We start from the raw sequence: 12,733 nt of genomic DNA on the forward strand, positions 1-12,733 counted from the left end.
GGCTGGGGGCACCCAGGAAAAGGCACAAGGCACACTGAGGCCAGCCACTGCCTGTCTGGGGCCTAGAGACCTTTGTGAGTTTTTTAAAGAAAGATTGCAGCACAGACCAAGGCTGGCTGCATGCTGCCAAAAGAGCCTCTGGTGGTACACAAGTTGTGGGGTGCACATTCTCAAGGAGTCAAGAGGGTGGAGCAAGTGGAGTTCAATGGGTTAATGCAAACTCAGATTTGGGCATATGGAAGGAGGGCTCTACACAGGAAAGATGGCACCTGCCTGTTGGCTGGCTGATGAGGCTTCACACATGGACAATGGCAGCTGTACATCCAGGCCTTGTCCTGAAGCGACACAACTCAATTCCTCCCTTACATCTCTGATGCTTCCTGAGCTGCTCACCCTTTGCCATGCTAGTGAGTAAGTGAAACTGTGTTCACGTCCTAAAGAGAACACCTGGGTTCCAGCAACCTACCATTTCACTCCAATGGACAAAATCTTTGCTGATTTTACAGCCAAATATTGTGGGGACTCCTTATTCTCAGCCCTGGTGCTCAAAGCTAGTGAGCCCAATGTGGGGCTGGGATCCCCTCACTTTTCTGGGCACCTCGGCAGGTGAGGTATCTCTCCTGATTCTCAACCACCACATGTGGTGTGGAGCCAGCCTGTTTCATATCCCTGCCCCTCTTATTGGTCTCAACATGTCCTCTTCATAACCTTAGTTATAGGACTTTTGTTCAGCTAGTCTTTAGATAGTTCTCCAGGTAAATTGTTTTACAATTTAGTTGTAATTTTAGGTGAGCACAAGTTTACCTACTTCACCATCTTGACTGGAACTTTTAGAATTTTTACAAACATAAAGAAACAGGCAAATAAAAATGTAGAAAATTAGGACACTGGCTTTAAGCATCCCTGAGATTTTTTTCTCCAGGAAATAGATTGAACAAAAATCTAGCAATGTCAACAAAAACTTGATTACACTAAACTTGCTTTCTTTTAACATTTTAAAAGCTTTCAAACAATATTCATAATTGTCTTCAGACAGCTTTGAGAATCTTCAAAATGATCTAATAATGCTCAATTCAACATTTCTGGAAGGATTATATGAGGCTCTTATAACTGATTAAGCAACATGAATTGACCTGGCCAGCCACACAAGGTAATAAACCAGCAACTCTGGCTGATCAATTATTTAAAACTATTCAAAAGATGGAAAAGGATAAAGCTACTAAAATTATAAATTTGCAGCTCTAGCAAGTAAGCAATCAGGTCAGACCTCCCACAAGGTCTTTTCAATGAGGTGTAAAGAGTCTGATTTTACTATAAAAGGCCAGCTCATCTTAAAAAGGACTATAGGAAACTGGAATGGGTCAAAAAAGAAAGGAGACAAGGAGACAATAGCAAGCATAGGGGTGCTTCAAGGATTTCTAGAAGGTATTTTCCCTTCTTACCAATACTATCAGAGAAATTAAAATTATCATAAAATGGAAACTACTTAGCCTCTTGTAGATACAGATACTGGACTGGTTTATCTGTTCTTAATCCTATCCAAATAAGTTGCGCGCGCTCTCTCTCTCTCTCTCTTAGAGTCAAACTTCTATACAAATGGTAGGGATAATTAACCAACCAATGTCAAATTTATTTATTTATTTATTTGTTTCTTTGTTTATTTATTATTTTTAACAAAACTCTTTTATTTGTCAATTACAGCTGACAATCAAAATTAGTTTATATTAGTTTCAGGTATACAGCATAATGGTTAGACATACATTTACAAAGTGACCCCTCAATAATCTAATATCCACTGGGTGCCATACATAGTCATTACAATATAATTAACTATATTCTATTTACTGTACTTTACAACCCCATGACTATTTTTAATTGAATTTATTAGTGTAACATTGGTTAACAAAATTATATAGGTTTCAGGTATACAATTTGATAATACATCAATTGTATACAAGGTCTGTCCAGAAAAAGTCCAGCCATTGTTAATATAATGAGAACAGTTTGCATGACATTGATGTAACCTGGCAGCCAAGGAGAGTAGATTGGAATGCACATGTGTGAATAGTGACAACAAGTCAGTGGGGGCAGTAGACACTATTGAGTGAGCATGGGTACTGTGTGGCCATCGCATTCAAAATGACTGAATGAGTAGAGCAAGGAATCTGCATCAAATATTTCATTAAGCTTGAACATTCCTCCTCAGAAACTATTTGGATGATTCAGAAGGCTGCAGCTATGGGCAAATGGTGATTGGCAACTTCATCATGATAATGTGCCCATTCATGCATCATGTCTCCTGCATAGTTTTTTGGATAAACATAAAATCACCCAGGTGACTCAGCCACCCTACAGCCCAGATTTGGTGCCCTGCTGCTTCTGGCTTTTTCCAAAACTAAAATAACCTTTCAAGGGGAAGAGATTTCAGACCATTGATGAGATTTATGAAAATAGTACAGGGCAGCTGATGGCGATGGGAGATCTGTGTGAGGTCCCAAGGTGCCTACTTTGAAGGGGACTGAGGCATCATTGTCCTATGTACAGTTTCTTGTATCTTGCATGTTCTTCAGTAAATGTCTCTATTTTTCATAGTATATAACAGAATACTGTACATCAACATGTACATTAACTAACACATAGGGTCCTGCAAGGATGATTTCATAAACAGTATTACCGGAAACCTTTTCTCACTGTGGCTCATAAAGAGTATAGCAGATATTTTATCTGTTAAAAATGTAACCTTAAAAACCACTCCACAGATTCCAAGGGGCATTTCCCAATCCCTTTAGGTACATTTAAGGTATGGCAATTGGATTTTAACCAAATGCCACCATATCAAGGATGAAAATATTTCAATTATGATTTGTATGCTCTCTCATTGGTTTGAGGCATTTCCTTAATGGTAGGTAAATTTTTATTGGAAAAAAATAATTCCCAGTTGAGGAATTCCTTCTGAGTTACACAGTGACTGAAGAACTTATTTCACTGGGCAAATAATGCAATCAATTTGCAACATTTTGTTGATTCTATGGCATTTTTATTGTGCTTATTACCCCAGCCCACTGGATTTGTGATATACAAATAGTGAGTGATACCCATAGTTTGATGGCAGGTCCCCTGCTCCAGGCAAGATGGCAGTAGGAGGAAGACTTGCAGTAAGCATACACAAGGCTAGTAAGATCATTGCATATGGGGGAAAGTTCTCCTACAACCTTTTGATACCTAATTGGGAATGGGACTAGGTGAAAACAGGTATATGCACCATAGAGGTCAAAATGGTGGCAGAAGGAGGTGCTGTATTGAAAAACCTGTCAATATAGCCTGGACAAAAAAAGAGCTTGGTCAGGGGACAGACCCTTCCAGAGGAAGCAGAAGTTTGGCCTGGGAAACCTGTCCCATGTGGAAAAGTAATAGAAGCCCAGGGGTGAGAAGAGATAGGATTTGGGCCTGCTTCACAGATGTACTGGATGGTACATTTCTGGGACTTCCTGGCCATGGAATGCACATAGAAATGGTGACACTGGCCCCACATGAATATTCCAAAGAGGAAGATTGAGGCCTTATAGTGGCTGGGAGAAAAGTTGAGCTGCCTGGATGACCACTCAGCAGCAGCCTGTGCTTCCAAAGGGACGATATTTTAATGGGAGAGAAACTCTGCATGCTGCCATTTTTTTTTTTTTTTTTTTTTTTTTTTTTTGGTCTGGCTAAGGGTAGCTGGGTTTTTTTTTAATCTTCCAGAGGGGCTGGGCTTTGAGACAAGAGTCTACCATTTCCTAGATTATGCATCATTTGAAAAAAGACCTCTTTCCTTTCTCACCAACCTCTGTCTCTGATCTTGGCCTGTTGGTGGCAGTGGGCAGCCAAACCCCACTTTGGTTCTGAAACAGTAGTGCAATTAAAATTCAACTAGCATCCCTGGCTGTTGTGGCTCAATGGATTGAGCGCTGGCCTGCGAGCCAAGTGTCGCTGGTTTGACTTCCAGTCAGGGCACATTACTAGATTGCATGTCAGATCCCCAGTTGGGGTCACGAGTGAGAGGCAACCACACAGTGATGTTTCTCTCCCTCTCTTTCTCCTTTCCCCTCTCTCTAAAAATAAAATAAATAAACAAATAAATAAATAAATTATTTTAAAAAATTTCAACTAGCTACATTTTCAAAAGCTTTTCATGTTTATTAGCCAAAATCTCTCCCTGTACTGCTCCTCAAAGTGAGGTCTACTCCTTCTGGTAAACATAATCTATTTCCTTATGAAATAGTTACTGGTTACCCTATGCATCTAAATAAAGGAGCATATGAACCATTCTTGTTAAGAGGAGACATTTTTCACCACTGTCAAGGACTTATTTACCAGGTTAACAAAATTGATAAATTAGTAACTGATTCATATCATAGTGCATTCCGGGGAGATAAAGATTTCAAAGACTGTAACTTACAAACAGGAGACATTGTCTACTATAAGAAATATTAGATAAAAGACTCTTTCCAACCTTGTTGTAAGAGACTTTATCAGGTGCAAACAACTAATCCATGTGTAGCTAAACTTAAAGGAATTAACTCATGCATTCACATTTCTCATCTAAAATAAGCCACCAAACCTCCCTGGTTGTTGTGGCTCAGTGAATTGAGCACCGGCCTATAAACCAAAAGGTTGCTGGTTCAATTTCAAGTCAGGGCACTTGCCTGAGTTACAGGCCAGCTCCCCCGTCAGGGACACTCAGAAGAAAACCACACATTGATGTTTCTCTCCCTCTCTTTCTCTCTCCCTCCCCATCTCTAAAAATAAATAAATAAAATATTAAAATAAGCCACCAAACTACAGACATCAATTTTTGTCTCTGACACTCACCTGCTCCTACGACAGAAGTCAAAACCTCCTATAGGATAAGAAGCCATTGACATCAGAGATAGATAGCTACCCCAAGACATCAACAAGGCCTGTATACCCTGTATACCTACAAAGTGGTGTTGAACTCAGAAACCAAAATTTTAGTTGCCTTTACCTATCTGTTAATGATCTTAATCATAATAATAGCTGTACTTATTCTTTGGGCTTTTCTACTTTTTTCATTAGATTGAGATTTTAGGGGTTAAATTTCAATATATGTAGAAATAACCATGCAGTGTTCCAGAAGGGTTTCTAGAACACCTCTAAAGAGCTTTTTAGAACGCCCCTGGATGAAGATGGTGGCAGAGTAGCTAGCAGCCTGTCCACTTGCTCCCATCCCGGATGGGACTTGCAGTCCAAACACAAAACTGAGAGTGAGCAAGAGAATCTGTGAGTGAATGTGAACATGGATGAGATTGTGAGGACTGCACAAAAGTGGGCAATAACCAGCCTGCCTTCAGGGCTCCTGGGAGCTGGGAGCCTATGCTTTCTGAGGGGAGCCAGCACAGCTGCCCAGCCCAGCACTTCTGGCTGCACAGAATAGGGGCAGCTACGGATTGGCTCAGGAACTGCAAGCTACTGGGGTGGGACAGAAGGCCTGGGATGTGTGGGCCCTAAAAACAGCATGGCAGGAGCAGGCCTGCCCGAGGCTGAAGATGTCTAGAGGGACGGGGTTAGCACTCTGCCACCACCCTGTGTTATTATATAGCTGCAGGGAAGCCATTTAGGAAAGATCCAATGAGAAACATTATATAAAACTGTCAGGAGCTCTGGAAGGCAGTGTCAAGCCCTGACCATGAGAGACTGTGTAATTTGGGGGGAGGGGAGTGCATGGAGAACAGGGCTCCCAGTGACTTGTACTACAGCATGGGACCCACACAGACACGCTTTTAAAAGTGGAGCTGAGGTGAGGCCTAAGACTCCGCAGGGACCCGGGGACAGTGCATCTGTGCACACGGGAGTAACGGCTCTGTGAACCAAAAACTCATACTCACACTAAAGGAATGGTAGGACCTGACCCAGCATGGCTCATAAGCAGGGAGATGTTCAGAGTGGAGAATTTGGGCTGATCCTCCAGCAAGAGAACAGCCAGCTAAGGAATGGGAGGCAGGAGCCTGAATGCCTGAGATTAGCTGCAGTCAGCAAGATCACAGACAGGTGAACCCAACCCCTACCTGTGGGATTCCAGGCTCTGCAGATCAGTGAGTCCAGGCTCAGGAGTTTCTTGCTGGAAGCATTTCCACAGGGGAAAGAAGAAAAACCTTTGAAAAGGACCTTCACCAGACACCAGGAGCTACATAATTCCTCTGGTCCTGATCTACTAAACCCAGCAAAGCAGAGAGGTTATGGGGGGCGCAACAAGGCACTAGCTTCTCTTCTGCATAGCTTTTTAACATTCATGTCTTGTGATTCAAGTTTAGGCCCAATGTGTCACCAGGTCTTATATTATAGTTTATTTCAAATCTCATATTTTGCTCTTCCCTTCTCTTACTCCATTTTACCTTCTTCCTTTCTCTTCTTATTTTGGATTTAAATTCTATTTTCTCTCTTGCTACAATCTGTTTCTATTCCACACTCTTACTATTTCTCCCCCCTCCAGCCTCTCAAAACCATTTGTGATTGTCATTAGTCATCTCACATTTTTTTCTTGTTCCTAAAATACTCTTATTCTTTCTACACCTTTATCAATCTTTGCTTGTTAGTTGTGGATAAGGCAGCTGTTGTTGCATTTCCTCAATCTTATTTCTAGATACTATTTTTGCATTTCAAATCTCAAAGTTTACCATTCTCCTCTCCTACTCCGTTTTTCCTTCCTCCTGTGCCATCTATTTTTCATTTTAAATGTTATTATTTCCCTGTCTTAGCCTGGTTTTTATTCCTCACTCTCAGTATTCTTTATCCCTCTATTCTTTCAAAATCTTTTTTCTTTCCTTTAGATAACTCTTAAGCTTTTTTCTTTCTTTCTTTTCTCCCTCTTATTCCTATCCCACCTATATAAATATTAGCTCATTTTTTGTTGATAGTGCTGTGGTGGATATTTTTCTACAATTAAGTCCCTAATACATATATATATAATTTTTCATTGTTGTTTTCTCTCACTATATCTATATCTATCTATATCGATCTACACATACACATATTTTTTTCAAATTTTTATTTAAACCTAAAACTATATGTTTCCCTTCTCTTACTCCATTCTGCCTTTGCTCCTCTCTGTCTTAAAATGTAAATTATTCTTTCTTCACCTGTCTCTATTCCCCTCCTCTTGTTATTCTCCCTCCCTCTATTCTCACAAAATCACATTCCTTTCAGTTAGTCATCTCATATTTGTTTTTCCTTTTTATAATAACATTAGTCTCTTCACACCTTTATTAACATTGGCTTATTTGCTGTTGATAGTGTAGTTGTGAGTGGGGGTTATTTTTGTGGTTGTGGGTTTGTTTCCTGGGTTGGTTGGTTTTCTTCTTGCAGCACCTGTACAACAGTATACAAGACCTGGTGGATGAAGTGACTCTCAATTAGCCAGCCTGAGGGAATAACCCAGCAACAACCAAAACCTAATTACAACCAGAGAGCCCACATAAACAGCATAAAGGCTAGCCAAAGAGCATCAAGCTCAGAAATTCAAGGGGCTGCACCAATGAATCCCACAGTTCTCCTAACACAGAAGATCACACCACGAAGACAGGGAGGCAAAGAAGACCAATCTAATATGCAGTAACAAACAAGAAGAGTCACATAAAAGGGGAAACAGAGAAACAATCCCCAAACAAAAGGAAAGTCAGAATACCCACATAGACTGCTAAGTGAAATTGTAGCAAGTAAGCTATCAGACATCAAATTCAAAATAATGGTTATCCATAGTGGCTGCACCAGTCTGCAGTCCCATCAATGATGCACTAGGTTCCCTTTTCTCCACATCCTCACAAGCACTTGTCTCTATGGTCAGCTAATCTTTGACGAAAGGGACAGGAACATAAAATGGAGTAAAATAGCCTCTTCAATAAATGGTGTCTGGCGATCTGGAGAAGTACAGGCAAAAAAAAAAAAAAAAAAAAAGAAACTAGACCACCAACTTACACTATACACCAAAATAAACTCAAGATGAATAAAAGACTTAAATATAAGTCATGATACCATAAAAGTCCTAGAGGAAAACATAGATAGTAAAATTTCAGATATCCTATGTAGCAATATTTTTGTCAATTATCTCCTAGAGCAGGAGATATAAAGGAAATAGTAAACAAATGGGATTGCATGAAATTAAAAAGCTTCTACATAGCTAAAGAAAACATCATCAAAATGAAAAGAAAACAAACTTTATGGAAAAACATATTTGCCAATGATACCCCAGACGAGGATTTGATCTCTAAAATATAAAAAGAACTCTTACAACTCAACACCAGGAAGACAAGGAATCCAATCAAAAGATGAGCAAGTTACCTGAACAGACACTTCTACAAAGAGGACATACAGAGGGCTCATAGACATATGAAAGAAGGCTGAACATCACTAGCTATCAGAAAGATGCAAATTAAAACCACAATGAGATACCACCTCACACTGGTAAGAATGGCTATCATTAATAAATCAACAAACATGTGCTGGTGAGGATGCAGATAAAGGGAACTCTAGAGCATTGTTGATGGGAATGCAGACTGGTGCAGCCACTGTCAAAAACAGTATGGAATTTCCTTTAAAAACTAAAAACGGAACTGCCTTTTGATCCAGCAATCCCCTTGCTTGGTTTATACCCTCAGAATCCTGGAACACCAATTCTTAGAAGAACCTATGCACCCCTATGTTCAGAGCAGCACTATTTACAATAACCAAATGCTGAAAACAGCCTAAGTGCCCATCAGTAAATGACTGGATCAAAAAACTGTGATACTTTTACATAATGGAATACTATACAGCAGGAAGAAGGAAGGAACTCTCCTACATTTCACGACAGCGTGGATGGAACTGGAGAGTATTATGCTAAGTGAATTATGCCAGAGTGTGAAACACAAATACCATATGATTTAACCTGTAAGTGGAATCTAATGCACAAACCAACACATGAGCAAAAAGGACCAGAGACATGGAAATAAGGAACAAACTGACAGCGACCAGAGGGGAGTGGGGAGGGGGATAACAGGGAAAAGAAAGGGAATGGTCTAGTCAAGAAACAAGGGATAAAGAACCCATGGACATGAACGACAGGGTGGGGATTGACTGGGAGTATCTGGGTAGGTTAGGCAGGGGACAGCAATGGGGGAGAAATTGGGGCAACTGCAATTGAACAACAATAAATTAAATTAAATTAAAAGTTTTTATGTTAAATTGTTTGGGAAGCATTGTACAACACATCATGACAGATTTCTAAGTCATATTGTATGAGTAAATAATTATCATAAATTAAATGAATAATCAAGCTATGGGAAACCCAAGAAGGCCACTTGCTTCTTCTTGGCTCCCTGACATCATCATAATGGATTTAAGGTGGACTTAAATGCAGAACTATAAGGTGGTATTATTGAAAGGAAACATCTTACACCATTTCTGAGCTAAAGAAGATGTATAAGATAATTTTTAATACCCTTTATGTGGCTTATGTAAATGTTATACTAGATGCTAAATATAGTGAAATGGGACAGAAGGTAAAACTCTTTTCATGATAGTGTACAGGATAGAAGTGATTCTGAAGGATTATTCACAATGAAGGCCAAAAGACCTGACTGCCTGCCATTTATCTGCACTTCTTTTCTTGGGAAAAAGTTGAGCCTTAACTGAAATCTTATAATTACTGTATTGCCCAATTTCTGATGTCAACAAGATGATGTCAATACTGAGACTTCCTAGGAATAAGCCTTCTTGGCACTGTGAGAACACACTATTCCACTAAAATATTGATCATCAGTAAATTTTGTGGACTGATTTAGGACCAAAAATTGAAAGTGGGTGAAAAAATTGGGTTCTATAGAAAGTATCCCAGGATGATATAATCATAAATTTCTAACTAAGCAGGTCATGGTGAGTAGTCATGCTCCAGACATATAATTTCTTTATTAAGAGGCTTATCTGTGCCTCAAGCAAGCCCTGTACACTGTTTCTGTGTATCTAAGTTAGCAAACCTTTAAAATTCCCTTATCAGACCACCCTTTTAGACTCCTCTTTCTAAACTATTCAAGAGAGCATACAATCTTAACTACATTGTAACCCAGTCCCCACCTTGCTTTCTCCTATCTTCGTGTACTTTTCCTTAAGTTCCCCCTTAATCTGAAATGCATTAAAAAAAAAAAAAACTACAAATTCATTCTCAGAAGCATTTATCTCAGTCTGGTGAGATCTTGCTTCCAGGTATATGACCTATTTGACTCAAATAAATATATGAAAATTCTTACTAGGTTTTAACATTCTTTTTCTGTTGTTGTTTTATTTTTTTTTATTTTTTTAGGTTTTTCAATTATAGTTGTCCCATTTTCCCCCCATTGCTCCCTCCCACCCAGCCTACCCCTTCTCCCACAATCATACCCCTCCCCGTTGTCCATGTCCATCAGTAGAGAGATTAGGGCTTTTATACTATAGGAAGAATAGATAAGAGTTGTTTTTAAAGAGGAAAAATATAATTTTTGAGAGAGGGGATGATAGATTAGTAATAGTAGCAAGTAGTGTCGAGACTATACAAGATAGTAGGAAATACTTACATTGTATGTTAATAATAATAAAAGAAAAAGAGGGAAGAATGCAGAATGTAGTAAGAAAGTGGAATTGTATAGTATTATATTTATATAGTATTTATATTCTATTTATTTAGTGTGAAAGGGAGGCTAAACAAAACAGACAAAAAAATAAAAATTAAAGAGGAAGAATGAGAAGGAGAGATGGTATGAAACAAATTAAAGAGATAGTTTTAAAAAACTTTTAAATAAAAGTAAAAATTAAAATTAAATTTAAAAAATTAAAATAAAATAAAATACAAATAAAAAAATTAAAATAGAAATAAAAATTTAAAAAAATATATATATACAAAAAGAAAGTTTTTACTCAGTTCAGCCTTTGTGTGTCTTCTTCTTTTTCTGGATCCACAGCTGGTCTAATGAGGTGGGCCAGAGGTTCCTGATCTTTGCAGGTTTGGCACCTGTTTGGAGCCAGCCAGGGTGCTTGTGCGTGAGCGCACATGCCCGCGCAAGGCAGCCTGCATGCCTGCCGAGCCGCGCCCTGGGAGTTGGTCTCTCGCCCTTTGGGGTGGGGCCCCAGACACTTGTGCATGGTGGAAGTGAGCGTCTGTGAGTCTCCACTGCCCGCTGTACCTGCACCATAGCCACCCGCTGTTCCCGCACCCACCTGGGTGGACATGAGCAGAGCTAGTGCAAGTGGGCTGTGCTCTGGCCTAGCGCCCACTGGGGCTGGCCAGGGTTTTCTGTGCACGGCCTTCTGTGTGCCCAGCAGACCCTCCCTGTGCCCGTTGGGGCACTGATTTTATGTCTGTTGGTGTGTATCCGAGGGACACCAAGACGCGCGGCTGGCAACCTGGTTGCGCACCTGGGCCAGTGTATGAGGGCACTTCCCTGTGCACATCCATGCTACCCAAGGGGAGGGTTGGGGAGTGGGCAAGCACACTTCTGCGCCTGCGCTCCTCAAGAATGTCCTATCACTCCCAAACTTTCCTCCCCTCTCTGCAGTACGCAAGAGAAAAAAATAAAGGAAAATCATGTTCTCACATGCACAGCAGTACGCTGTTTCTTGTCTTTCAGCACCAGATGCCACCTGGTCCTCTCCTGGCTCTGCCAGCAGGCAGAGATCCGCTCTCCTCCCGATTCCTCTCTGGGGAAGCCTGTGGTCACTAAAAAGTCTTTATGTACTTCCAGCTGCAGCTTGGGCAGCCACCCCAGTCAGGAGTCCCATTTCGTCCCCTTTTCCTCCGCTATCCTCACTAAACAGGTTGTTCCCAGATGGATTTTCTCTAATCCAGCAGTGCCAAGGCTCTACTCCTGCCAGTGTCCAGCTGCTCACTGAGATGTTCTGTCTGCAATTAGCCCAAACTACAGATGGATCTCGGCAAAGCGCAGCCTCCCCTCACTCCTCTGCCATCTTCTTTCTCCTCTGGTTTTGACATTCTTATGTGGACCACTATTAGTGAGGTGCAAAGAGACCAACTGGAAACATACCTTTATCCTGTGTTCTCATTTAAGCAAAGCAGAAAAGACATTTTTGCAAAGCCTTTTGCAATTTTTAGTTGGTTTCACAACCATTTTGTTCATGATCCCACTTGGAAAGATTCAATTTTAACATCCCAAACTACCATCCAAATTATTTCACAGTACTGAAATATTCCTCTCATTTAAATATTACTTTGAATAAGTAGAAAATTGCTTGCATCAAAGACACGTGATAATAAGAGTGTATTTCTAACTTACTGTAATGAGTATTTGGTCTACAACCAGACTTAGGTAATTGGAAGCAGTTTGCAGCTGTACCTTATTCAATAAGAATGGCATGTTAGTCTCGTCGTCGGCGGCGGCGGCAGCCGTCCATCTCGAGAGACGATGGCGTAGCTTCTTGAGAGTCTATCTGCACCGCCGAGAATGGCTGTGCAGTCCGACTCGGGAGTGACAATCCCTGCCACACTTGTTACAGGTGAAGGCAGATGGCCGTTGTTGCTGCTGTTGACGCTGCTTCCGCCTCGATCTTTTCTGGACCGCCTCCTCGTTGTGCGCAGCCTCTGCACGTGACGTACCTTGCCTGACCGCGAGCCTCCAGGCTAGGCGGTCGTCTGCTTGAACTTCCCATGTGTTGAGATTGATGGAGCTTTGTGTCATGTCCTTTTTGCAGATGTCTTTGAACCGCAGTTTTGGGCGCC

Source organism: Furipterus horrens, unplaced genomic scaffold (genome assembly GCF_987537825.1).
Source record: "Furipterus horrens unplaced genomic scaffold, mFurHor1.1.pri manual_scaffold_3, whole genome shotgun sequence".
Classification (NCBI taxonomy): Eukaryota; Metazoa; Chordata; class Mammalia; order Chiroptera; family Furipteridae; genus Furipterus; species Furipterus horrens.